Below are 26,811 nucleotides of genomic sequence, written 5' to 3' on the forward strand. Positions count from 1 at the left end.
CCCTTGTCTCACCTTGTGTCTTCTCCATAGTGGTGTAACTGCCTTATTCTCTCATTTGACTTTAAACTCCTTGGGGAAGGGATGGTTGTCTATTACTTCATTTTTCTACCCGCTCTAAATGTACTTAACACTATTTGAATGAGAGCAGACTCGGCAGGTATTTTGTGAGTCCTTTTTATGTCAAAGTGGCCTTCTGTGCCATGAGCTGAAGTCAGAACTAAGGTCACGTGGTTCCGAATGGAGCCCAGAGTGTGAAGGCAACCAATGACAAAATGCTCTGCATAGGTTTTTATTGGAGATTATGTAAAAACAGCCCCATCCCTGTAACAGAGATGCAACTTTGATGAATAAAAAAAAGAATTGAGGGTGATAGAAATAAAAAACAAATTAGATGCTATTCGATTGTAAGCTCATTGAGGGCAGGGACTGTCTGTTTTAATTTGTGTTTGTATCCTTAGTGCTTAGCATAGTCGCTGGCACAAATTAGGTACTCAGCAAATATTTGTGGATTTGTCCATCTAGAAAGCTTCAGCCTGGTTTCTTACTATAATTTATGATATTGGACAAGTGACTTAAATGCTTTAAAGCTCAGTTTTCTCATGGGTCACATTGGAGACTTACACAGCTCACCTTCCTCATAGGGTTAGATTGTTGAGAGAGTTCAGTGAGGGGATGTATTTGAAAGAGCTGTAAAGTGCTAAATTAAGCTTTCCCCTTTTTATATTTGTAAATGCTGTGAGGGCAGAAATCATGTCTTGTGGATTGCTCAGATAACAATGCATTAGAGATGGTTTGGGTTTTTTTTTTGAATGCGTGATGTAGATAGTGCTTAAGTTAGATCTTGAAGGACTGGCAATATTGATCAGATTATACCCTCCAGCCTTAGTTTCCTTTAGTCACACCTTTTGTGAAGTGTGGAGCCAACTACAGGAACAGGCCTGGGGCACTGGGAACATTAAGTGATATAGTGGGTAGGTAAAAACTACAGCAAAAGACAGGTGGAAATGGTTTTCTAAGAGGAGCTTAAAGTAAAAGTATGCCTAGTAGGAAATTTTACTGATCTTATAAAAATCTCTGTGATTCGTTTGTAGCAACCTAATATGATTTTATGTTTGTATCTATGTATGTATATATACACACAGGCATTTTTTTTTTACTACTGAAGAAGGGATTACAAAGCAATAAAAGCTAGTTTGAAAAGCAAGTATCTGAACTGAAAAAGCACTAATGAGTAAATAAATTGGTATTGTGTTGTATGCCTGCCAGGTGGAATTAAATAATGTAAAGGAGTCCATAAGCATTATAGATGCAGAAAAGGCATGCTTATCCTATAATAATGATGTACAAACATTTCTTATAATCTCATAATTTAGTGTGTATGTATCTGTGTCTATGTATGTATATTTTACACATAATCACACATACATACACACACGCACCCCTGTCTTAAGGAGAAAAATAAATCTAAAACAAGAAGAGGATTCAAGACAGAGATACTAGCAGGACCAATCAGAATTGTACATTAAAATTCTGTAGGCATTAATCTGTGGGATCTTGAGAAAGCATAACAAGTTGTGTGAATTGGAACAAGTCATTTAAACTCTCCATTTCTTAAAAATTTTTTTCATTTCTAAGATGAAGGGATTGATGTGATCACTTATAGTTTCTTGTAATACTAAAAATTCAGAATTATTTGTTTGACTTAATTATATAAATATTTCCTGTCATTCAAACCACTTCCAAAAGACATTCAGAAGGGGAAAAAAATAGGATGTTTTAAGTTAGAAACCTTTCTATCTAGGGTTATTTGAAGATCTGTGTTTTTATCAATTAAGCAATCCATATCATTTGATAAATATAGTTGACTGGATGAATTTCATATTTTAGGGGGGATAGTTTCCACCTCTAAGTTATACTTCTCAAGCATTTTAATCATTATTTGTGCCTCATTTCCAGAGTAGTGACATGATAGATGAAAGAAAGCATACAGCACTATATTTTGCTTAAAGGAGATTTGTTTACACTCCATGTTTTGATATTTTGTGGAGCCTTATCAAAGTATAATTAGGAACTTTTATGCTGTTGGTTTATGATACAGTAATTTGTTTAGTATTAATTGATATCTGCCTCTGGGCATGTAAACTGTGTGTGATGTAACAGGTGCCCTAATTCTAGAAAATGTGTTGTAACTGTTTGTTTGTGGAACAGATGAATAAATATCTTTGGGGCATAGCTGGTCCTCAGGTGGTAAACGTGAATGGATTAATGATGTGATTGGGGGAGACATGCTTGCTTGTTCCAGTCTCGTCCAGTGGCTGTCTGTTGAAGCAGAACAAATATTAATTAGCAGGGCCTTCCTTGTTGTCTTGGTCTGCCTGGCTGAGCTGACGTGAGCTTCTTCCTCCTAACTATCCTCTTTAAAATAATCTACTAAGTTGTTGGATAAATGTTCATTCAGGTGGTAGAGTTTTCTAATTTCTTAGCTTGGTGCATTTAATTTTAGCTCCTTTATGTTCTCAACATTCCTCCCCCATTATATGTAGGAAAGGGTAATTTTAAGTGCACAAATAAGACTTATGTAAATATGATTATTGAGTTTTGGATTTCAAGAGCTTTAACTTTTTATCATTCAGAAAGTTTCCTTCTTTTTTTGGCCTAAGAATTGTTTGCAGTCATATCTACATTCTCACTCAGAGCCCACCATAACATACTTATCCCATTACTCAGAACACAACTTTCTAGAGTATAATTCATCCTTCTGTACTTGCCTCCCTAGCAAATTTCTGCCAGACTTTACACTGTCCAACTTCTATTTTGCTAGGAGGCATTTTGAGTAACTCATTTTTTTCCTCTATAGATGCGTTCTTCCCTTAGGGGGCAACTGTTTACCCAGGTTGTAATTTTTAACTGGAGCACTCATATCTAATTACTAGTATAGCAACAGGTTATGACTTCACACTACAGAATAGAAAGAGGAAGTTCGCTAAGGGAAAGAGGGCTGGATGAGAATGATGAGCTCATCCTTAAAGGATGAGGTCATTCAGTTGAGCTATATGTGCAAATTTTGTAAATGCATGCTATATAATTGAGAAAAAAAATAAACATTGCTTCCCATGCTAATGAGTTCATTCAGTATATTCATTCATTGAATCAAATAAGAAAGAAAAGCCTGTTGTTGAGTTCCACAACAGTCTCTTTGCTTTTAATCTAAATATTATACAAAACATATGGTATTGCTATAGCTTCAGAAAAGCAGTTTTGAGAGTTAAGCCAGTTCTTTTTCTTTGAACAGAAATATTATAATGTTTATGTTGGTTAAATTGCTAATTAAAGTATTTCACTTTAGAATTGTACTGTGAGCTAAAGTAAAGTCTCATTTAATGTGCTACAATTTAGAGTACTGATCCTGGAGTCAGGAAAACCTGAGTTCAAATTTCACCTCAGACACTAACCGTGTGACCCTAAGCAAGTCTCTCTACCTTTATTTACTTGGATTCCCTCCTCTGTAAAAGGCGTTAATCGTACTTTCCTCCTAAAGTGGTTGTGATGTATGCGATATCTATCAAAGGTGATAGTATGTATGTAGTAAATGCTATATAAATGTTAGTTATTATTATAGTTATTATTAATAACAGACCTTTCTATTCTTGGTTTACCAGAAATAGAAAAATAATTACATAAATAAATGTAAGCCAATTATGGCTATTTAACTTTTATTTTGCTCTAATTTTTTTTTTAACTACAGTGTTTTCATTTTCTAGACAAATTTTATCCATTTAGTGCTTCATGGTAGGGCAATACTTCTTAAGTGACAAAATAGCTGGCAATCAAGTGAAAGTTAAAATAGTTAAATATTCTACAAAGTAAACTCCTTAAAACAAAGTTTTTCAGGTATATAGGAAGAATTCTTTTTTCCTGGTTATTTGTTTATTATTTACTTGGATTTTTAACAATGCGTGAAGAATGTTGAAAATTGGTAAATGCTTGCAAGTTGGTGATTGTTCAAATTTTAGAGGAAAACGAGATAATACAAGTTATTAGATGCTACTCAATGAGAAAAACCCCACAACACAATAACAGTATACTAATTTTTCCTTGTGATCATTTTAATTATTCCAGAAAAATTTGAGAATGTCATTCCTATAACACTTTTTAAACTTCTGTGTTTTCTTGAGCAACATTTGGCCTTTTGAACAGCAAAATAAAATGGGAAATGCTAATGTTTTGAACCTACTAAAGGAGGAAAAATAAAAATGTCACCATGGCAACAAAGCTTCTTTCTAGATGGTTTCCTAAGATATGCCTGAACTAGAAGCAGATGTCTGATTTGAGAATCTTGCCTCCTTCAATGTAAACAAATAACTTCTGGGCAGGTGTTGGAAATAATATGGAAATCCTATTAAGGGGCCCTGGGTTCCTGTCAGTCAGGAAGCCCCTGCCACAAAAGAGCTGGTTGTCTGAATAAAAGAGACAGAGTAAATTCTCATTAGGCTTTAGCTTTTCCCAGGAAATGATTGTGTCTGTGTGTTCTTTCTCCTGTGAATCTGAATGTAAGCTGTTTCTTCTATTGATCTATTCACTGGCTCTCTCTCTTTCTAATTTCTCCCCCTCTCTGTACCTTTTCTATGTCCTCTCCCCCCTCCACCTCCCCTTTAGATTAACACTTGATCTGTGCTGCTGCCCTAAGAGTTGTGACATTTGTGATTTTAACCTTCCAACCCACCACCCTGGGGGAAAAAGAAGGGGAAAAAGTTGATGTTTATCAGCACAGGCTCCATTTGAAAAAGAACAAGGCCAAATTAAATAGAACACTGAAGAGTAAGCTGGGGGGTCTGCAGAATGATGTCACAGAACTGATCTGCAAGTTTTTGTTCAGTTAAACTGGCCTGTGGCAATCTTAGCCCAAAGCATTTTTAAAAATATTTTTTTCAAAATTATATAAATGAAACTTGACTTTGAGGAGTTTCTTTGGCCTGTTGGAATGCGTCCCTTGTCCCTATGTATGTTTCAGTTTTACAGCTTGCTCACTGGTAGTACATAAAGTCTTCTGTGTTAATGTAGTGATTTTTAAATGGCTATTTCCCCTCCCACCCCCCCACACACACCTTTATCTCCTCCTGCCTCCCTCTCCTTGGGCATACAGTTGACTAGCTTAACATAGGCCTACCAAAAATGGCCCCCAAGGATTTACTGCTTAATGTTCCTAGATTGAAAGTTGAGATAGTTCTTTTGGGAAGGGGTGCAAAAGATGTGCATAGCAATGCTCTTAATAATACTCAGAGGGTTAAATGTGGATAAACACAAAACAAGTCTTCGGGAAAGCCTTGCTATTATCATGCAGCATTTCTCGGACTATAGTCCCCGAGACGCACTTCATAAAGCCAATAAAGCGCGCACTGGTGGTCTATCGTTGCCCTAGCAACGGACCATAGGGCACAGTGTATGTGAAATGCATGAACATCTGTGAATTAATCTTTTTTAGTTTGTTCTTTTCTTGGCACTGATTGGGCCACTCTGGCTTGTGCCTGTGACATTGCGTGAGGAGGGATGATGTGGAGAGCTCCCCTGGGCCCTGCCCTAAGTGGATGGCGGAATGGAAAGTGAAGTGAGATTTATCCAGGCACTGCTTTCAGTAGTTGAGGGATTTAGCCTGACAGCACTCTCAGTGGGACGTTATTAGCTTACTTTCTGGTGCGTGGGGAAATGAATAAAAAATTTTCTAGTAAATCTGGGCATTATTGGTTGTTTTTGGACTGCTCTTAAAAAATACTAATCTTGAGAGAAAATTGAAATAATCACTTGTGTTTACACCATAATTTTCTGGATTTTAGTGATAGGTGTTACTTTTACTCTTTCACCTCATTTTTCTCTCTCTATGCTCACAGATGATAGCCAAACCACATTTGCCTAATTCAGAGCTGAATGAAGCTGTTAAATTGGATCCCTAAAACAGAAACTTCATTTGATCCTCAAATAGAGTAGTCGTCTCCTTAGTTTATTTAGGGAAAATTTAAAAATAAGCTTCCAACTTCTTTAAAGGTATGGCAAAAACTGCCAAGTACACTGACATCTAAGAATAATGCAATAATTGGGTTTAGGTATCTGCCAGCATATGGACATGAGCTGTGTTTGTGGGTATATGTGTTTCCTCCCTACTTCTTCAAACCACTCCCCCCTCCTCCAAGCGCGCTGTACCACAGACTCTTATGTTCTGTTCCTAATGTCAATACCAGATGGTCACTTGTAAACTGCTCTGCTTACCCTTGTCATTTTCATCTCTTCATTCCCTCCCCTCTGAAGAACTATAGTAGAAACACTGCATGTCATATAATCTGTTAATGCTGAGGGCAATCAGTGTGTTACTTTGCTGAATGCATTAAGACAACAATAGTTTACTCTCTTAGGCTACTTTTTGAGTTATTTGGCTAGTAATATCCAGATGCTTAGTTGTGAGAGGAAAAGAAAACTTGTTATTTTCTATGTGTTTTCTTAATATGGATACGAAAGCTAGATACACAGGGTTATCTATTCTTGGAGAAACTAATGATATATAATGGAAATGTCCTTTGCCTAGGGAGAATACAATTTTAAAAGGAGTTAAAACATAACCTCATTGTTGGTGTCAAGTAAAATTTAAAAGTGAACTATATAGCCCAGCTAAAGAATTCAAAAGCCTTGGGTCATTAGTTACTTAGGGAGCGATCCTTAAGTTTAAATGGCAAACTGTCACCCTAGGGTCTTGAAATGAAGGCTCTGGTTCTTTTTCTGAAATCATTTTTTAAATTTAAGATTCAAAGTGGAGATACTGTTTTTCAAATAAAATAATAAGGTATGTGCATGAGTCATTGTTCTTTGATAAGAAGGTTCCCTGTAGTTTCAGATATTTAGGATTTATTCATAAGTGTGTATATGAAAACATTTTGAGGAACATATCATGAGGAAAGGTCTGAGGTCCAAAGGTAGTTCTCCTAGGAAGTGGCCTTTGTGGATTTGCAAATACATGCAAATACATAATCATCAAATACAAAATATAATTTTAGAGTTGGTAATAGTAACCACACCTTGTACATTCTGAGTCTAAGGTCAATTTTTGTCACCTCTAAGACCATCTTTTCTAAGGATGCAACAACAAAATCATTCTGGAGATATTTAAAATGAAGAGCAGATTTTTGAGTGTCTTTCTTTTATGGCCATATCCTTTGGTTTTAAATTAGTTTCCTATTCTTTTGATGCAACTAATATCAATTTAATTTTTTCATTCTACTAAGACAGTCTTTTTAAAAAATATTTTCCACCTACTAAAATGAGTAAAACTTGTAATATGGATAATTATCCAACCTTTAAGTCAAGAAGTAAGAATGAGATAGCAGTAAGCTTTAGAAATTCACATGAGTTCATCTTTTTTAAATTTAAGAAAAAGGATTTTTAAAGTACAGTTTATTTGTGACAGAATTTGGTTCTTTTTAGTCCTCATCCTTATAGCCAGAAGTAAATATTGCCTGGTGTTAAAATAAGCAAGAGAAGCAGTAGAGGTGGAAAAAAGATTAGGATTCTTCAAGCAAATTAGGGTCCACTGTGTTTCTTTCATGTGTGCTTGACAAAGTGAATAGAACACCAGGTTTGGAATGATGAAAGACCCAAGTTCAAATATGGCCTCAGACACTTACAACTGTTGGACTTTGGGCAATTCATGTCTGTGTTTCAATTTCCTTAACTATACAATGGAGATAATAATAACTTCCACCTCACAAGGTTGTTATGAGGATCAAATGAGATAATATTTTAAAATGTTTATCATGGTCCCTGATAATAGTAGTCAATACATAAATGTTTAAGGCCTTCTCTTCCCTCCCCTCCCCTTTCTCGTAGCCATTATTTGAACTGTGAAAGAGAAAAGGACATGGAAATACACAGAAATTAAATATACCTTCCATTTTCCACATAGAGAAATATATGAGCAGACCTTAAGTGAATAAATACAAAAGCCTTTATTAAGTGTTTTGCTGTTTGTCAGGTATTTACTTAACTAATGGAAGATCAGTTTATTTATTTTTTACTTTTTAGTCTCTAATGTTGTTTATTATTTTAAGAAATTAAAATTTTGGAACCTTTCATAATGTCAATGAATCATCAAGGATTTATTTAAGCAACTTATCTGTGTGTCAGGCAATGAGTTAGGCACTAGGGAAACAAAGACAAAATTCAAGTCCTACCTTCAAGTCACTTTTCTGGATGTAAACTATAAAACTTATTAACATGCATAAGGTAAAGGGACCTCATTTTTTTTTCTTGAGGCTTAATTGACACTGTATGATAAGTGTTATTTCAAAAGAAATGACTCCTAAGTAATTACGTTTGTTTCTTTTGAACTAGTCTATTGCTTTTGAGCCCAGACATGCCAAAGGAAGCCACGGAAAGGTGTGGTATTTGTTTTTTGCTTCTCAAAGTATTCCTGGAATTCTTTTATGCTGAGAGGCAAGACAATTCCAAAATTGGAAATATGAGACTAGAATGATAAAATGAAAATAGAATATGAGCACATATGAAAAGAGGTTGACATTTTTTAGGGACAAAATTGAAAATTCAAGGAGGCATAGACTTGAACTGGTGGGAGTTTTTGAATAAAGCTTTGACTAATACCATATAACCAAATATTTCATTTGAAAATATTAGCTGCATAGTTGAGCCTGTTGAAAATGAATTAACATGGGAAATATTTTCAAATAAAATACCATTAAAATGTAAAAAAATATGTATTAATCATTTACTAGAAGGGTGCACTTCCCCCTCCATCCAGGCCAACTCTGAAGTGTTATGCTTGCAATCAAAATGTCAGCAACTTTGATGCATCAAGGATTAGCCCAGTATCCCAAGCTTTCTTAGACTAGAGATTATCATTGTGAACTACTTGGGTCCGAATTTCTCCTTTAATCTGTCTTTGTTCTTTCTTGCTCTTCTGCAGTTGGACAGCTGGAAGTGCCTCAGAAATATTTGAAGAGCCATCGTTTAGTAGTTTATGTGGAAAGCCGTTGAATAATTCACATAACAAATGATTAGACAAGCACTTGTCCATCTGACTGAATTATTCTGCATGTTTACTGAAGCAGTAAAGCAGGAGACCAGCATTTCCTCCTCTAGAGGGTTTACAGTGGCAGTATTGACCCACCTAGTTATTGGGTTTCAGCCTTTTGTTGACATTGTTGTAAATGAAAGCAGCCTGGACAGGCACTGAGCAGCTGGGTTGGATAATTGTGAAGGATTCATGCTTGTTGCTGTTACCCCCAGTGTTTGTAGTGGGTTGTTTGCTTTGACTTTTGTTGAACTGTTGACAAAAGCATTAGATACAAATGGGAACAAATAAAGTGGTGAGGTGCCAGGAGGGCTTGGCAGTAGTGGTGGTTCATTCTGTCTTAAATGGGGGATGTCTGCACTTATCTAGATTGGAGATGGAAGGTGGATTTAATGTGTGCATATATATTATCCCCCTCTTCCTTCAACTATCAGGATTTTTAAAAAAAGATAGTAATTTATAACCCTTTATTGGCACACTAAGTGAAATATACATGAAACAGAGTAGACTCCATTTCTTTTGGAATTGTCTACTCTCTCCACAAACATCTAGACAATTCACAAAAATGTGTGCTATACTTATAGGACATCTATTTCTGACCATATGTTCCCCCCTCCCACTCCCTGCCAAAAAAAAATCCAATTCTAACCTGAGAAAAAGTGCCCCACCTTATTTTCTATAATATGAGTGTGTTATGGGGAGGGCTTTGTGATAGAGATAGGAGTGAGGTGAGGAGGATTAAGAAGAACAGTATATGCTGAAATAGTATAGCTGGCAAAATTGAAGTCATTTACTGGAACGCTTTTAATTTGGTTTAAACAAAATACTCTTTTGTATATTCAAATGGGGAGTAGCTCAGCTGTTGTGAAGCCAGAAAATTAATGGTATTTTTAGTGAAATAGCAAGAGCATGTCAACAACCTAGCTGCAGATGATAATGTTGGCATTTTATTCATGAGGAATTATCAATGCAGGTTACTGGACAACATAGTGTGACTGAAAGTGATTGAGCATTGGGGAAGTTGCTGTCCTTCTGCGCGATGGGTTCATTTTGCATTTAGTCTTCCTCAGGCTTCATTGGTGCATTTATTTTCCTTCTCACAAACCCAAATATGAAGTATTCTTGGCTGTGTGTTTCTCCTTGTAACAAGTCTTAAAATAGGAGAGTAACTGGGCTAGTTGATAAAAGACTTAAATAGTTCCAATCACCTTCTGGTATGTAAATAGTCTTTTTGTGAAAGAGAATATTCTTTGACATGTATAAAAGAGATTTTTGAGCAACAAATAAGTGCTAACTAAATCACACTAAGGTTCAGGTATAGGGTAACAACAGGAAAGGAAGTATTTTTTTCATTCTTTCTAAAATTTGCCTTACTAAAGAAAGTACAGGTTTAGGGGAAGAGATCAAGGTTACTAATGCCCAGTGGAAGAGTTTGGGTCAGAAAATGCCTTTGGATGTTTCCTGTTTTTTCTTTAAAAACAAAACAAGACATTTTTTTGAAGAAGCCTTTTAGAGTAATGTGGCTGGTATTGATTTCTCCATTCACTAAAACTTCCTTGGATGAGCAGAAAAATTGAGTAATATCTTTGCTTTTGGCCTACATAGAAGTTCAAGAGCACTTGAGAAGAGTATGTGATAACTAAGGTCTCTCCTTGTATCATCATTAACTTTATCTCAGATGAGAGCAAGAGGCAAAATATTGCTTCCTTCCTTCTCATCTTTATAGCTTCAAGCTCATGAATGAAGTCTAGGTCATTGGCTTTTCCCCAAAGGATGGGTTGCCTTTTTTTGGATAAGATTTAGAGTCTGAATCTCTTAACAATGTCTAGCTTGGACATGTTAACTTAAATTAGTCTAAGGTAAGGGGCAGCTGGGTAGCTCAGTGGATTGAGAGCCAGGCCTAGAGATGGGAGGTCCTAGGTTCAAATTTGGCCTCAGACACTTCCCAGCTGTGTGACCCTGGGCAAGTCACTTAACCCCATTGCCTACCCCTTACCACTCTTTCTGCCTTGGAGCCAATACACAGTATTGACTCTAAGACCGAAGGCAAGGGCTTAAAAAAACAAATAAATAAATAAATTAGTCTAAGGTATTTGAGCATCAATGGGGAAAAGAAATGGATTTTAATCAGATTTTAGATTCGTGGATTTGTGGCTGGAAAGGGCCCTTAGAGGCCATCTAGTTCAACTCCTTCATTTTACAGAATGGAAAATTGAGAACCAGAAAGGTTAAGTGTCTTATGTCTTGTCCAAGGCCACAGCGATAGTGACCTAGAAGAGAAGATTAAACTCAGGTAAAATGTCAATGATTTTTTGCAGACTTTTCAGTGCTCAGCCTTTGTTTTGATGATGAGCTTTCTTTAAGTATTTCCAGAATCTGATTTATTTAATGTAGGTGGTACTTCTGCTGAGAGCAGAGGTCTTAACCTTCATTGTGCTGTGGACTTCCTTAGTAGTGTGGTGAAGTCTATAAAACCCCTTCTTTAAATAAGGCTATCTTTAAATGGTAGAAATGCTAAATGTCAGAGGATAGTCTCTCCTTGGACCCTGAACCCCAGGGTTAAGAACTCTTACACTAAAAGGCCCTAGTTGCTCCATGCCTTAGTAGATAGCTTATATGAGGGTGATATGGCTGATGTAATTCATTAATTGGGGCTTAACCTTTTGGGGATGAGACTTAGTTCTTCAGTATGCTAGCCCTTTAATTATAGTCCATTCTTAGGCCTTTTCTGGCTTTGTATAGGACCTTCCAGAGCTCATTATACAACTGTAGAGAACCTAGTGTCATTTCTATGCCACATGAAACATCAAAAATAGACTCCAGTGGAAGAGGAGGCCTTGTCAATGAATATACAGACTTGGTAAAATAAAAACAGAATTATACATTTGATTTCATATGATTTTACTCTAATTAAAAAAAAAATCAATGAAGAAGGAACACTGAGACCTCACCCACAGTTTTGTTTTTGTTTAGGAAAGTATTATATATTCATCCTTAGTAAAGGCTGTATATATGATCAACATTGAAAAGAAGATAAAACATTAAGTTTATCATCTTTGGTAAATTAAGGGAAAAGCCAAAGTTCAGCCATGTAGACAGAGCATGACTTTAGGATCATTCATTGGTTATCCTCAAACAAGAGAACACAAACTGAAACAAAAGATCACAAGCAAAGGAATGAGTTCAAAAGATATTTACTGAAGCCAAGACTAATAAATCTATAGATGTCTCTCCTTCAGGCAATAATAAAGGTTACAGTGGTATCATATTCTTTAGAAGACTTGGGAAAGAGTGTTAGATATACTTCTTTCAGCCTTATTGTACAGACCTTGAAAAGCTTCAAACTTTCCTCCTCCTCCTTTCCCACTACTTATAGATGCAGTAATGTTTGCCTTGCTCCTAAACTGAAGTAATACACTTGTAAAGAGTGACTTAAGAAGGCTCTTAATAAACACTCTTTGAGCTAATGTAGCATTCCCATATTGGGAAATTAAACATGTGTTAAGACAGGACAAATTAAAATGTTGCATGTATGTCAGACATGGTGAACTAGTCAGTTCTCAGTTAACTGAGTTGTGCATGAATTATGTTTATAATTCAAAATAGTGGATAATTGATTTTATAATTTTGTTATTATTTAGGATTTGGTTTTGGTTTGGACCTCTGATTTCATTGATATAGAAAACTCCCAGTGAAGAAACAGGCTTTTTAGGAAAGCACAGTGACAGCTTCTCTTCTATCACAAAAAAAAAAAATCTTAGAGATTTGTCTTGGGGCACTGAGAACTTACATAATTTGCTCAGTTTTATAAAACCATCAAGTTTTTTAGACTAGTATTAAAATATGTTTGCAATGGATAACATATATACCAATAATTAAGAATTGCTTTTACCTGACTATGTAAATTTATTTAATTCAGATGATTTCCTCAGATCATTTTAAATGCTGTGAAGGTGACGATTTTCATGTTTTTCACAACAAAACTGAATGATACTCATATTGCACTGGGGGCATTTGAGTTCAAACAATTGAAACCCTAGGGTTATTAAGTCTAAAGGCAGTCTAACTGCTGAACTAGTAGTACAATGTTTCGCTTTTGTCAGAAGCTGATAACTAATCGTGGAAGTGTCACATGAATAGTGTGTGTAAAGAGGACTTGTAGTCTACCTTGTAATATACAGACTTTTATTTTTGTATCAGATTATCTGTAAAATGGACTTCTCCCCCTAGTGCCATAAACCATAACAATCCTGGCATTCCTCTAATTGTATGGGGAGAAGGGAGTATACCCACTAGATGCTTGTGCAAGATAAGCTTTTGCTGCGTTTCATTATTTTACTGTTCATACACCTAATCCCTGTCAATAAGGGTGACGGTTAAGGGAAAATGCAGACATTTCTGTACTATAATTTTGATTTACTTAGAGCTACTTTTCTTGAGTTTGTGGTAGGATTCGATCTCACCAGGAAAAGCAAGTTAGATTCAATATGTGCTTTAGTAGGAGAGCGTGCAAGCGCGCATGTGTGTCTATGGTAGTCATGTTTCATGTAAATAATAAACTCCTTACTTTCCACCTCTACACTTTGGGAGGTGTGCCAGAGTAAGAGTGAACATAGGAAATTATGTTTCTTCACTTTTTTTTAAATCTTCAAAGACCAAATGACTTTGTACTATAAACCAGCATTGTTTGAGATAACATAAAGATTGCATCTGTGTCATGGGAATGTAGTGGCACTACCGAGCTCACTGAGTCCTCATGGACACTGTACCTTCCAGAAGCCAATGTGCTATACAAATTAATTTCAGCCTTAAGATTTTTGTCTTACCTTTGAACCTATCCAGTTTAACCATCACTTAGAAGGTACTTTGAACTTGGCATTGGTATGTTATTTCAAAATTGTACTCTAATGAGATGGGAGGAAGTGTCAGTCATTTGTATTCCTTTAAAAATATCAAACCCCTTTATCCTTACCATATTTCACCAGGACACCTTCCTATGGTGAAATTCCTACTTTGCCCAACCCCACAGTGAAACTTACCATCTAAGACCATGATGCTATCTTCAAGATGAACAAATTTACAATATTTCATGCAGAGTAATTTCATTCAAGATATGCTCATTCCTCTTGTCACCATGCTTCCATTTAAATTTTAGAAGGAAGTACTAGATTAGGAGAAACAGTAAATTTGGTTCTGGAAAGTTGTCAGGCAACAAGTACCTGTGGGAGCAGTCCAGTAACCCAATTAACCACACTTTTTAAATGTAGTGCTAATCAATTTTATTAGTGTTAGAACTTTGTAAGATGTGTGTAAAACATTTTTTAAGTGCCAGAGACCAACCAAAAGGGCACTGATTCAGAAACCCTGTGATAAATTACAGAAGGTAGGCCACTTAAAATATTCAGAATAAAAGAGCAGGAATTAATTGTATTATAAAGAATGTTCCTGCCCCATCCCTTCATAAGGGACAGACCTTTGGAGAAATAATGTTTTCAAGTTTCTTTGCTCCAAGATTTCCTAGATATTTTACAGACATTTGTCACATTCTGGGGTGGCAAGAGATCTATGTACAAGTCCAACACCATTTTAATGAGGTATTATAATAGAAAGGCCAATTCAACAAACAGAAATGCTACTTTGGTTAAGACTCAGTATTATTATGTCTTTTGTGATGACAGATGAAAAATCATAGCACCTAATATTCTAACATGCTAATGCAAGTGGAGTGGGGAAATACCAATAGGAACACAGTTATGGAGGATACAAGGGGATGTGGCACACGGAGGAAGGAGAGACAATGTGTGTTTGACGGAGATTTGGAGTGAAAGAGGCTACTTCCAGCTGGGGCATCAGGGTGGGGTACAGAGAAAGAAGGTCACTAGAATAGGACCTTGAAGCATTTCAGTAGGCAGAAGGTATGAAAGGGATACTACACTGTGGCCACATGGCTTGGTGAATAGTTTAAATGAATAGTATGGGGTCTTCTTTTATTAGTCTATTTTTTATTTCCTTCAAACTTTATTTTTCTCCATCTTCCTTAGTGGTATTGGTTCCAAATGCATATAATTTCTTATGCCCATCTACCAAGGGTACCTGCTGTCCCTCTTCATCTGAGACATATTAGTCTAAAATTGAAGTTGTATGAAGAGGTTAGTTGTGTCAAACAAGACCATAAAGCTAGGTTGGAGCCAGATTGGGGGTAAGAGAGGCCACAATTAAAAACCAAACCAAGGGGGGCAGCTGGGTAGCTCAGTGGAGTGAGAGTCAGGCCTAGAGACAGGAGGTCCTAGGTTCAAATCTGGCCTCAGCCACTTCCCAGCTGTGTGACCCTGGGCAAGTCACTTGACCCCCATTGCCCACCCTTACCACTCTTCCACCTATGAGACAATACACCGAAGTACAAGGGTTTTAAAAAAAAAAAAAAAAAAGGGGGCTTTGCCTCACAAATTGTAGAGAGCCTCAGACTTGTGCCTTAGAAAAATTAATTTAGATATTTGTAAAGGAAGAATTGAAGAAATATAGGGAGACCAATTTGGAGGCATCTGGTTATAATAATCCAAGAAAGGAGAGATGAATATATGGGCAATGTGAATGAAGAAAAATATTATTTAAGCTCCAGCTACTTGTTTTAAATAGCATTTATTGTAACATTTCACCAACCCATTGACTGAAAGTTGGGCCTCAGATTCTTAAGACCAGAGATTCTTAACTTGGAGTCTGTAGACTTTCTTAAATGTTAACGTTATTTCAATACAGTTGGTTTCCTTTGTGATCTGATGTATCTGTATTTTGTCTTATTCACTTAAAAACATTATTCCGAGAAGGGGTTCTGTAGGTTTCACCAGACTCTACTAAGGGGTCCATAACAAAAAAAGAGGTCAAGTACCTCTAATCTAGTCCAATCTATTATTGGAAAGAATCCCCACTTAAATTTAACTAAGAAAATTTCACTTGGCCTTTCCTTGTAGACTTATAATGAGGGCGAACTCAGCACCTTTCATGTCAACGCATTCCACTTTCAGATCACTCTACTTGTTGGGAAATTTTCCACCCACCTAAATTTTTTCCATCTAAATTGATTTCTTTACAATTTTTTTCACTATTCCTGGTTCTGCCCTCTGAGTATGAATAGAAGTCCAATAATCTCTCTTCCAGATGGTAACCCTTCATATACTTTAAGACAGCTGTCATGTCCCCCCTGAGTCTTACCTTTTCCACTCCCTTCAGCCACTTCTCATATGACAGGAATTCATGGCCATAAAACATCCTGGTTGTTGTCCTCTGTATGCCCTCCAGTTTATCATGGCCTTCTTAAACTATGGCACCCAGAACTGAACACAGTACTCTAGACATGATCTGACTAGGGCAGAGTATTGTAGGACTTGCTCTTCCTTATTCCTAGAAGCTGTTGGTTTTGGACTGCCACAGTAACCTGCAGAGTTACTTAATATGCAGTCCAGTAAACTTCTGGATTGTTTTCCCATAAACTCCTGTCTAACCATTCCTTCTCTTGTGCTTCAGTAGCAGATTTTTAAACCTCATATTTCAGACTTCACATTTATCCCTATAGACGTTCTATCACTTATATTGTGAAAAAACTTACTTGGTATTGAACAAAAATTGGTTTTACTTATAGTAAAGTCATTTTAATTATACATCAGCAGGTTGTTGCAGTTGAAAAACGTGGAGTCAGAAGACTAGTGTTTGTGTGACCATAAACAATCACAAACCTCTTGAACCTCATTTTTCTCATCTTTAAACTTAGGACACTATTTACATCACGGGCTGTTGTGAGGAAAGTGATTTCTGGACTGTAAAGTACTACATAAATTTGGATAATTGTCATAAAGAACTCTAAATATGAGTCATTCAAACCTCTGGTACTCAATATGACACCTTTCACACAAAGTGAATGCTGAATTGAATACAAACTTTTTCTAGAAGAATGATAAACAATCCCTCAAAATGCATTTTTTCCAAATTTAGGATGCCTTAAGTATCTTTGTGTATGTTACTTAGAACAAGTATACCTTCTAATTGTTTTTCAAAGGTTAATACTTAGAACAGTTTTGCATTTGTGATGTACTAAGAGGAGGCAGCCCTAAATGAAATGTTAGTATCAGATTCCTATTTCACAAAATTAAATTTGTCTTTTTGTATACACAGGAAATTATTATAAATGATATTTCATAAATATTTACACACATGTTCTTAGATGCATACATTTGTGCATGTATATGCATGTGTGTGTATTTATCATAAATTGGTAAAATTAAATACCCCTCACCATTACTTACCAAGCCTCAAACTGTTACTTGCTCAAACTGTCAGATTGCACTGACACATCACATAATTCAGAGATGAGAGATTTGCCTGACCTGAATTCCAATAGAGACCAGAATGTATCAAACCATTAAAATCTTCCATGGTCTAGCATCCATCTCTTCCTTTGAGGTTCAGCTCAGTTCTTGGACATCTGGGTGAACTCCCTGAACCCATCATACTCTACTTTGGTATCACACTTATTTATGGCATTTTCCTTAGACAATTATAAGCTTGTTAGGAGAAAGAAGGTGCTGTTTTTTCATTGTTAAATACCTAACACCCAGCATGATGCCTTGCATGTAATTGGCTCTTTTTAAAACCCTGACTTTCTATCTTAGAATTATACTAAATATGGGTTCCAAGGCAGAAGAGCAGTAAGGGCTAGGTAATTGGGATTAAGTGACTTGCCCAGGGTCACACGGCTAGGAAGTGTGTGAGGGGGCTGGAGCTGATAGAGCTGTGATTCGCTCATGCTCACACAAGGGGATGATAAAGGTCAGAGCTAGAATTCAGAACCACCATTTCCTGGTTCAAGACCAGTGTTCCAAGTACATCATGCTTCTATCCTTCCTAAATCATGGTGGCCATGCCTTTGTGAGACATTAAGTCCAGTGACCATGTGGACAATTGGGATGACATTTGAGAAAAAATCATTCATTTTTTTGCCCCTATGCAATGTAAATACTGATTCAAGTCTGAAAATAGCATGATTTAGTCTCACTTCAATGGATCCATAATTTGTCAATGGGCAGATATTAGCTCTACTGACTCAGATCGCAATCCTTGTATGACTTGGGTTTAGAAAGTTAACAACCACTAACCTAATGCCGATCTCCTCTTCCTTTTGCTGGGCTGGTCTTCAGATGGCAAACATACAGTCCATCACTAGGCACCTATGTGAGACTTCTTTGGCTTGGTACCTGCCAGAGCTTACACCTAATAATCAGAGTCTTTGAGATACAGGAGTCACCTCTGCGTCATAGGAGGATATCAAAATAGAACTTTACTGCAAAGATTTTATATAACAAATTGAGGGAAGAGGGAGAGCAGAGTCCCTTTGCCAGTCTATAAACTTTTATTTTCCCCACAAACTTGTTTCTGTCCATCATACTTAGTGCTACTTGGTTCCATATACCTGGAATTTCTTATTTTTACCCATTAAGGCTGTCAACTCTCCCCTCTAGTTTGACATTGTTAGGATCCATCTCTTGTAGAAAGAATTAATAATGATGACAATGATGATAACTAGCATAAAGTATTTTGAGGTTTGGGGAGGACTTTGCCTAGATTGTCCCATTTTATTCTTATGATATTGCCTTACCTGTGAGGTAGTACTCTTTCCCCCGTTTTTTTTTTTTAAACCCTTAATTTCGGTGTATTGTCTCATAAGTGGAAGAGTGGTAAGGGTGGGCAATGGGGGTCAAGTGACTTGCCCAGGGTCACACAACTGGGAAGTGGCTGAGGCTGGGTTTGAAACTAGGACCTCCTGTCTCTAGGCCTGACTCTCACTCCACTGAGCTACCCAGCTGCCCCCTCCCCCGGTTTTTTAGATGAACAAACTGAGTATTTGTAGAAGTAGTATTTGTAGAAACTCAGGTCTTCCTGATTCCATTAAGTCCCTTTTATATAATTAGTCTTCTCCCTTAATAACATTTCATTTCTGCAAACATAAATATAGAATACTTTTCAAAGATAGTATTAAATGTGCGTCCATGTATCAGTGGTGTGATCTGTCTCTCGGATTGCCCTAGAATATAAGCCCAGAGAAAGCAGGAACCATATTGTGTGTTCTGTGTGACACTTAGCATCTTCACAGTATTCAGATATTAATTTTTCCGGCAATGTTTGTAAGATATCCATTTTACATCTCAGGGACCACAATGTCCTTCCTGTTTGTTCATGTGTTCAGTTATACAGATGCCTTTTTCTTGCATTACAGTTTAAAAGTTTAAAAGTCTGTTACCTCATTAACTCAGATCTGCAGAATGAAAAATTGACAAAGATTGGAGGTTAATGGAAGTATCCTTACAGTAATTGTATTGTCCTAATTTAGGTTTTATAGCTTGATGGCAATTTGTGGGGAACCTGGATGGGTATTTTTTTTAAGTTACTCATGACATTTAGTGGTAATGTTTCATAACTCAGGTGCCTATCGTATTTGATAGATTGGTGATCCCTTCTTGGCCTTTGACCTTCCTTGAGAGAAGAAGAACTTACCACATCATTTTTGTCGTTGTTGTTGTTTTAAGCCTTAGAATCAGTACTAAGTACGTATGGGTTCCAAGGCAGAAGAGCAGTAAGGTCTAGGCAAATGAGGTTAACTGATTTGTTCAGGGTCACAGAGCTAGGAAGTGCCTAATCTGAACTCAGGACCTCCCATCTCCAAGCATCTCTGTGCACTTAGCCAGTCTCCTGCACCCTTTACTTAGTGTTATTTTACTTGAGATTTGCCTTTTGCAACTAAAACGTATGTCTTTAGGATTGGTACAGTAGAGAGCAGATGCCATTGGAGTTAGAATTCAGTAAACATTTTTTCCCTCTGCTGTGTGCCAGAGGGAAACAAGGGACAGCTACAGGTGTGTCAGAAGCACTGTGGTAAACGGCTGGAGGGGAAGGTATGGAGGGCCTGGGGAGTGGTCAGCTGACACAGGACAACCTGGAGTTGTTCTATGGAGTTGAAATCAGATACAGCAGAAGCCCAAAAGTGATTGTTATTGAGTCATTTTTCATTCATGTCCAATTCTTTGTGACTCAGTTTTAGGGTTTTCTTGGCAAAGATACTGATTTGCCTTTTCCTTCAACTCATTTTATAGATGAGGAAACTGAGGTAAACAAGACTGAGTGACTAGCTCAGGATCATACAATTAGTAAATAATGTCTTGGTCAGATTTAAATTCAGGGAGATGAGTTCCTGACTCAAAGACCAACACTGTCCATTATACCATTTAGAAGCCCCCCAAAACTAGGGTTCAAATTGCCCCTCTGTATGACTGACTGTGGAACCCATTGAGAGCCACTCACTCTCCCTGGGAGGAACTCTTTTAAAAAAGACACTTAGATTGGATGGCCCTGAGACTGCTTTTTTAGGCTCCTCTGACTGTCCAGGGCCATGATCTTGGTTGACAGCTGGAGGGAGGTATTTGGCCTTTTTCAGAAATCTTGACATAACAAAAGACTCTATGAGAAGAATGACCTCAGTGATCTCAAGATTGTAGTAATAGGAATACCTTTTGATCCTTTTTTTTTTTTTTTTTTTTTTTTTAAAACTACATAGGTCTGCTTCTCATAGCCTTGGATCTGAAGTCAGGTGGCCTCACTTGGAATCCTGGCTCTACTACTTAGCCTCTTGGGGTTTCTAAACTCTAGAGGGACAATCCTAGGAACTTGTGTGTCAAGTATTAAGAAGATCTGCAAGCCCAGGGAACATCATTTTCCCCCTTTGGGCCTCTATTTTCTCATCTTTAAACTGAGTAGTTTGGGTTAAGTTCCTTTCACTTCTCTTATTTATAAATACCAGAAAGCTTTTGTGCATGTAGAATAGGACATTTGGGTGGGAGTTGTTGAACACCACAACCTGTCAGAAATCTTATTACCAGTTTGTCCCTAGCACTAGGATAAGCAATGGTTTTTATTAAGGTGGTTTGTCATTTGACCACCTCAAATACCTTTGAGGACATCTCTCTATATAGTCTCAGATCTATAGTATTACTTGCTCTACTATTGTGAATTTTTTCTTCTAGTCAAATTTACATTCCAGAACTAAAGCCAAATGTCTTTTCTTAAAAAGCTCAAATCTTAGAATCCCTTGCTGCCTGAATCTGACAGATTCAGAATCTTTAGTGCATGACATATGAGGATTCTCTTTATCTCTCTGACTGTCTCTCTCTCTGTCTATGTATGTGTGTATATACATACAGTTATATGTTAAATTTTGTTTCTAATCCTGTTTTAAAATTTTATTTTATAAGACAAGATAGACCTAGATCAAGTATTTGCTAGCCACTTGATCGCGAACCAAGTTAATTCACTTCTGAGTCCCAATTTCTTTACTTAACATATTTGTAATAGCATCCTCATTCCGGTCACAAGGAGGTATATCGCTCACTAGATAAATGTAAATTCTCATTTGTCCTATGATGGGTTGATATGGGAAAGTATGGGCTGATTTAATAGCTTTGGGTGAGGAAAGGGTTACAGCTTTGGGGAAAGCTTTATATTTAATTACTCCCCCCAAATGCCTTACTAACTAGGTGTCTTTAACACTCAGTTTTGCCGTTTCCTTTAAAAAGAAAACACCTCTACAATACATCTGTACCCACTTAAATATTTCCAAGCCATGTAAAAACAGCATTAAAATATTACAGCCACCCTCCACTAGAAAGTCCTCAAAACCTTTCTGCAAAGTGATTTGGCTGATCACCTTTCTTTTCATAACATTTTTCCTATGGCACTGACTGCCTCTCTTAATAGCATGTCATGTAACATGTTTTCACGATATATAGGTCATTCAAAGGAAGCTTTGTCTCTTCTTTCAAGTTATTCTTTATAGCCAGCCTGAATTGAGCAGTGTTTTGACCTAGACTAGTATTAATGGCAGGATAAGATGCTATTGCAAGAATGTTGGGTGAGAATCATAATTACGGGGGCTCTGCTAATGTATAGAAAATGTCTTTACTGTTAAAGAACATTTTGTAGCCTCTTTTCCTATTTTGAACTTGGATTGTCTAAACTGATTAACATGTTTAATATTAGAATGGGATAAGAAACTAGATCTTTTGATTTCTGGCTTGATGCTCTTCTCACCAGACTATACTTTTTAAACTTTTCGTTCCCTTGTTGGGTCAGATTGAGATAATGGAGAATTTGTTAATGTATTAGTGGTTTATAACAAGACTATGGGGCAGGTAGGTGGCACAGTGGGCAGAGTGCCAAGCCTAGAGTAAAAGGAAGATGCATCTTCCTGAGTTCTAATTTTGCCCCAGATATTTACTAGCTGGGTGACCCCAGGAAAGTCATTTAATCTTGTTTGCCTCAGTTTCCTCATCTGTTAAAAGAGTTGGAGAAGAAATGACAAACCACTCCACTAATTTTTCCAAGAAAACCCCAAAATTGGATCAAGAAGAATTGGACATGACTTGAAAAACAACTCAAAAAACAACAGGATTATACCAGTGATTAATAATAGCAAACAATTGAAAAAGATCTATTAGCTTCAGAAATTTCAATATATCTACAACCTCTGAGCATGAGGCCTAACTATTAGATAACAGTTTCATCTCAGTTCAATGCAGGTTATCATTTCTCTTATAGAATCTGAAGGTGGGCAATAAGATGCACTCTTTATAATATGGTGAGACTCAAACTCTAAATTCACAAGGATATTGAGAATGTTGGCATTGTGTGTTTATTGTGCATATGCTTCTGTTTCCTCTTTCTGAGCTTTCAAATAGATTTTTTTTGGAGGGGCAAGGATGTGGGTGAATGATTGTGATCAGTGATATGTTAGCAAGAATTCTACAATTAATTAACACAGCACAGATCAGTGCTTCTAGATGAAAATTGCATTTGATTTGATTTTTTGCATAAGGAACCAGTACAATCCAGAATGCAACCACATACCTTGTATTTTCCATACTAAAGCTAGAGGATTCTGAGATATTAACATACAATTATATAGATCATCAGCCTGGCTCATAAAACCCAGGGATCTCACTATTTGATGTCTTCTTCTTGTTCATTTTCTAAATTCTATTTGGAAACACAGCTATTCTCATGGTACTTATGTAGTACTTTTCCCCTGTTCAAATGGTAGTCCTAAAATATCCTTTCTTTCCCCTTCTACTTTCCTCAAGGGGAAACTTAAATGAAGTTGAGAAGTATAATTAAGCCAAGCATGAAAACACAGTTGAGAATTATCATTTTAATAGTCGAATACAAAAAGAACCAACCTCAGCGTTCAGTGCTCTTTTCCTGAATAAATTCTGAATTTATTTTTTATTTTTTGCTTTGACCAGTTTGTCCCCACAGTTCTTTTGACTTGCCAAAATGTTGTAAGTGAACTGAAATGTCTTGAAAAGATTTCAGGTATGATGAACTGGTTTGCATAAAATACTCTTAAATCTTTGCCATTTCAAAAAATTATTTATATTATATGTATCTAAATTTCATAATCTTTAAATCCCAACTAAATAATGAAGTCATACTGTGAATTATTCTGCTTTCTTTTTATAATTCATTTCCAGTGATCTAGTAAAGATACAAATTTAATGGGGGAAATATATTTCAAACCAATCAGGATTTCTTTAGTAGCTATTTTGATGATTTGGTGATATATTGTAGACCATCTTTCCACTGGGGTGAGAATATTGTATATATTAGGAGATTAGGGATTTCTTTTTTTTTTTTTTTTTTAGAACAGTATATTTGCATGATTTGTATGTCTAACTCCTTTATTCTCCAGAAACCATCGTTTCAAAAGAAGTACCAAAAATCAGAAAAGGCTCAAGGTTGCTTACTATTTTATATCTACATCTATTGCAAATATGGATACTTTGGAGAAAGGCACCAGTTCCCTTACTGTATTTTCTCAATTATGTGGTCCTGTAGTTAAGAAAAAAGGAAATTCTTCTGGCCCAAGTCGGAATCAGGCTGTGCCGTGGAGCATGAAATATGGTTGTCCCATGTTCATGCATAAGCTTGCATAATTTTAAAGCTTCTACACCTACCATGCTTGTTATTATCCTAGCATTTTGGCACTATGATGCAACAACCCCATTATCTTTTGGCTTCTCAGGAAGCATCCCAAATTCAAATGACTACCTCTTATTTAAAAAAATTTTTTTTAAAATATTGTTTCCAAGACAACCTTGATGAAATGTCAGCCTTTGCTAGGTTCCAAGCCCAAATGAGAGGCATTGTTATCTTCATCCCTGCTGGGTAATTTGTACACTGCAATATAGTTTGTTTGGAAACATGCCTGTTGTTCTTTAAAATATGCTTAATGCTAGATTAGAGAACAGAAGTTTTGGAGGATTTTTTCCCCCCTCATTTCTGTTTATACAAGCTCATTTCTACACCATTTAAAATAAAGAGCTTGGGCATGTATGGTATTTAAAAACCCTTCACATGATGTTTTTAAAACAGATCAATTTTAGCATTAAAATGTTAGGAATTCAGCCAAGAAAAATTCAACTTAGATTGTATAGCTATAATGATAATGTATTATAACTGTCTTCTTTGAAAGAGATTGTACCAGCAGAGTTGAACCTGGTGAATTACATAATTTAGGAGTGTTTGCCAGAACACACTGTTTTAGGGGGATTATTCAAAGTCTTTCCTTTACAAAAGCAAAATGAAAGATAGACTATATTATGAGGTACTTAAATCACAAGAATAATCGTCACAAAGTATCTAAAGATAACTCATCTGAATAGAACAGAAGGTCATATGCCTGAATACCAGTTATCACACTTAACTGCTTGGCAAAATATAAAGGATGTAGGAGACTGTGATTTCTGGTGTTCAGATGCTTTGGCATGAAAGGATGTCTTGGGACTGCTTTTTACTTGCAAAGAGTATTTCTAAGATAGTCTGAAACAGTTTCCTAAGCTTAGTTGTTTTTGTTGTTGTTGTTGTTGTTATGAAATTAAGTGAAAGACACCCCACATAATACAAGTTAATGTGAGGAACATAGTACGTTGGTGATTATTGTTACAAGCTATAAAGCAATTTCTTGACCACATGTGCATAACCCATTTAAAAAGAAAAGACTGGTATGGGCATATTGGTTTATCTACCAATCACGATCAGGTATAGTCTGAGTAATGCACTAACTTTGACTCTGTGTTTTAAGAGTCACTGATCATACATGGCCTGTCAACTCTGTAAGATTCTATAGGGTGAATTGTAGGAAACAAGATTTGGAACCTGAAGCCCTGGCTTTGAATTTTAACGATGGCACTCTAATGACCTGCTTTGAGCAATTATTTAGGCCTTCAGGTCTTCAGCCCCTTCTCAGAAAATGAGAGATTGGAATATGATACCTTTTCCAACTTAAAAATTTAGTGACGCCATTTTTGTTAAATTCCCCAAGAAAAAAGCAGGTGCTTTGTAGTAATATAAATCATATTCCTTTGGGAGAGAAGTAGCAAGTATGTTTGTGTACAACTCCAGAATAGGATTTAGAAAGTAAGAGAAGACAAAAATCCCTCTTTCCCTATACTTTTCTCCTTCCTTCCTTCCTTCCTTCCTTCCTTCCTTCCTTCCTTCCTTCCTTCCTTCCTTCCTTCCTTCCCTTCCTTCTTTCCTTCCTTCCTTTAGAAAATCCAGGTTTAATTAAAAAAATATAACAACTCCAATCTGACATTGAATCTGAGGGTGTGGATGAGCATGGTGACAAAGTTACTCAAATTGGGTACTCTTGAAGGCTTGTTAAAATAGTGCAGTTGTTGCTGAGGCTTTCTTTGGAGTGAGTTTTAAAGTAAATATAAGAAAATTCTCTCTCCCTCCCCCTTTCTTCCCCACTCCCTCTCTATCCCCCTCACCTCCCTCTGCCTCTTCTCTCCTCTTTCCTTCCTTCCTTCCGTCTATCCCCTCCTAGCCCACTTCCCTCTCTCATATTTTAAATCAATCCAAATCCTGTTTGTTTCTACCTTTCTTTCTACCTTATAGAACTACCCTGAATAAGTTATATCCTTCTCTTTGATAGCTCTTCAAAAATTTGGAGACTATAATCATTACTTGACCCTAACCCTTGCCCTTCAAGTCTTTTCTTATTAATTATAGATTATCAAGCCATTAATCTATTTTTCAACACTGTTAAAATATTATAATAATTAGCTTGTAATCCATCTGCAGGAAAATAAGAATCTATTAAGCCACAGGGATCCTAATTTTAAATTTGATCCATCAGTTGTGCTTTTATAAGCTATGCAACCAGTATCTTTACAAAGGCAATCTAGAGTCATTTTATTATGAACCAGACATAGAAATATTAATACGGATAACTTTTTAAGAAGAAGAAGGTATTAAATGGTTAAATTTTTACAAGTAGTAGGAACTAATCTTTTCTGTTTTGTGTATATAGAAGCAGCTGATACTTAGCAGTCTGAGTTGGCCAAAATAGCATTTTTAAGCATATTTTTTTTAAGTGTTTTAGTTGATGCTTTTTAAAATAAATTGAAGAGGGATTTAATTTAGCATTAATGCCTTTGGAATTACAGATGACCTATTTTATTTTCCCTGTCTTAGTTCAGTAGTGCTTGTGACTAAAAATAAATGCTTATGTATCCTGCCTTTTTTCGTTGTTTCAATTCCATTGATATCTACTGATAACCATTACTTGGCCACTCTCTTAAATTGAATTTCCCTTCCAAGGTAGCAGGCCCACAGCTGTGATGCTTTCTGATCCCACATGC

General features: G+C 36.4%; 1 protein-coding gene across 1 annotated transcript in view; it reads left to right on the top strand.

The window, feature by feature from the left end:
- Positions 1 to 26,811, top strand: part of TLE4 (TLE family member 4, transcriptional corepressor) — a 167,577-nt gene that overhangs the window by 101,423 nt on the left and 39,343 nt on the right. The window lies entirely within an intron of this gene.

The sequence above is a fragment of the Gracilinanus agilis genome, chromosome 1 (assembly GCF_016433145.1).
Source record: "Gracilinanus agilis isolate LMUSP501 chromosome 1, AgileGrace, whole genome shotgun sequence".
Classification (NCBI taxonomy): Eukaryota; Metazoa; Chordata; class Mammalia; order Didelphimorphia; family Didelphidae; genus Gracilinanus; species Gracilinanus agilis.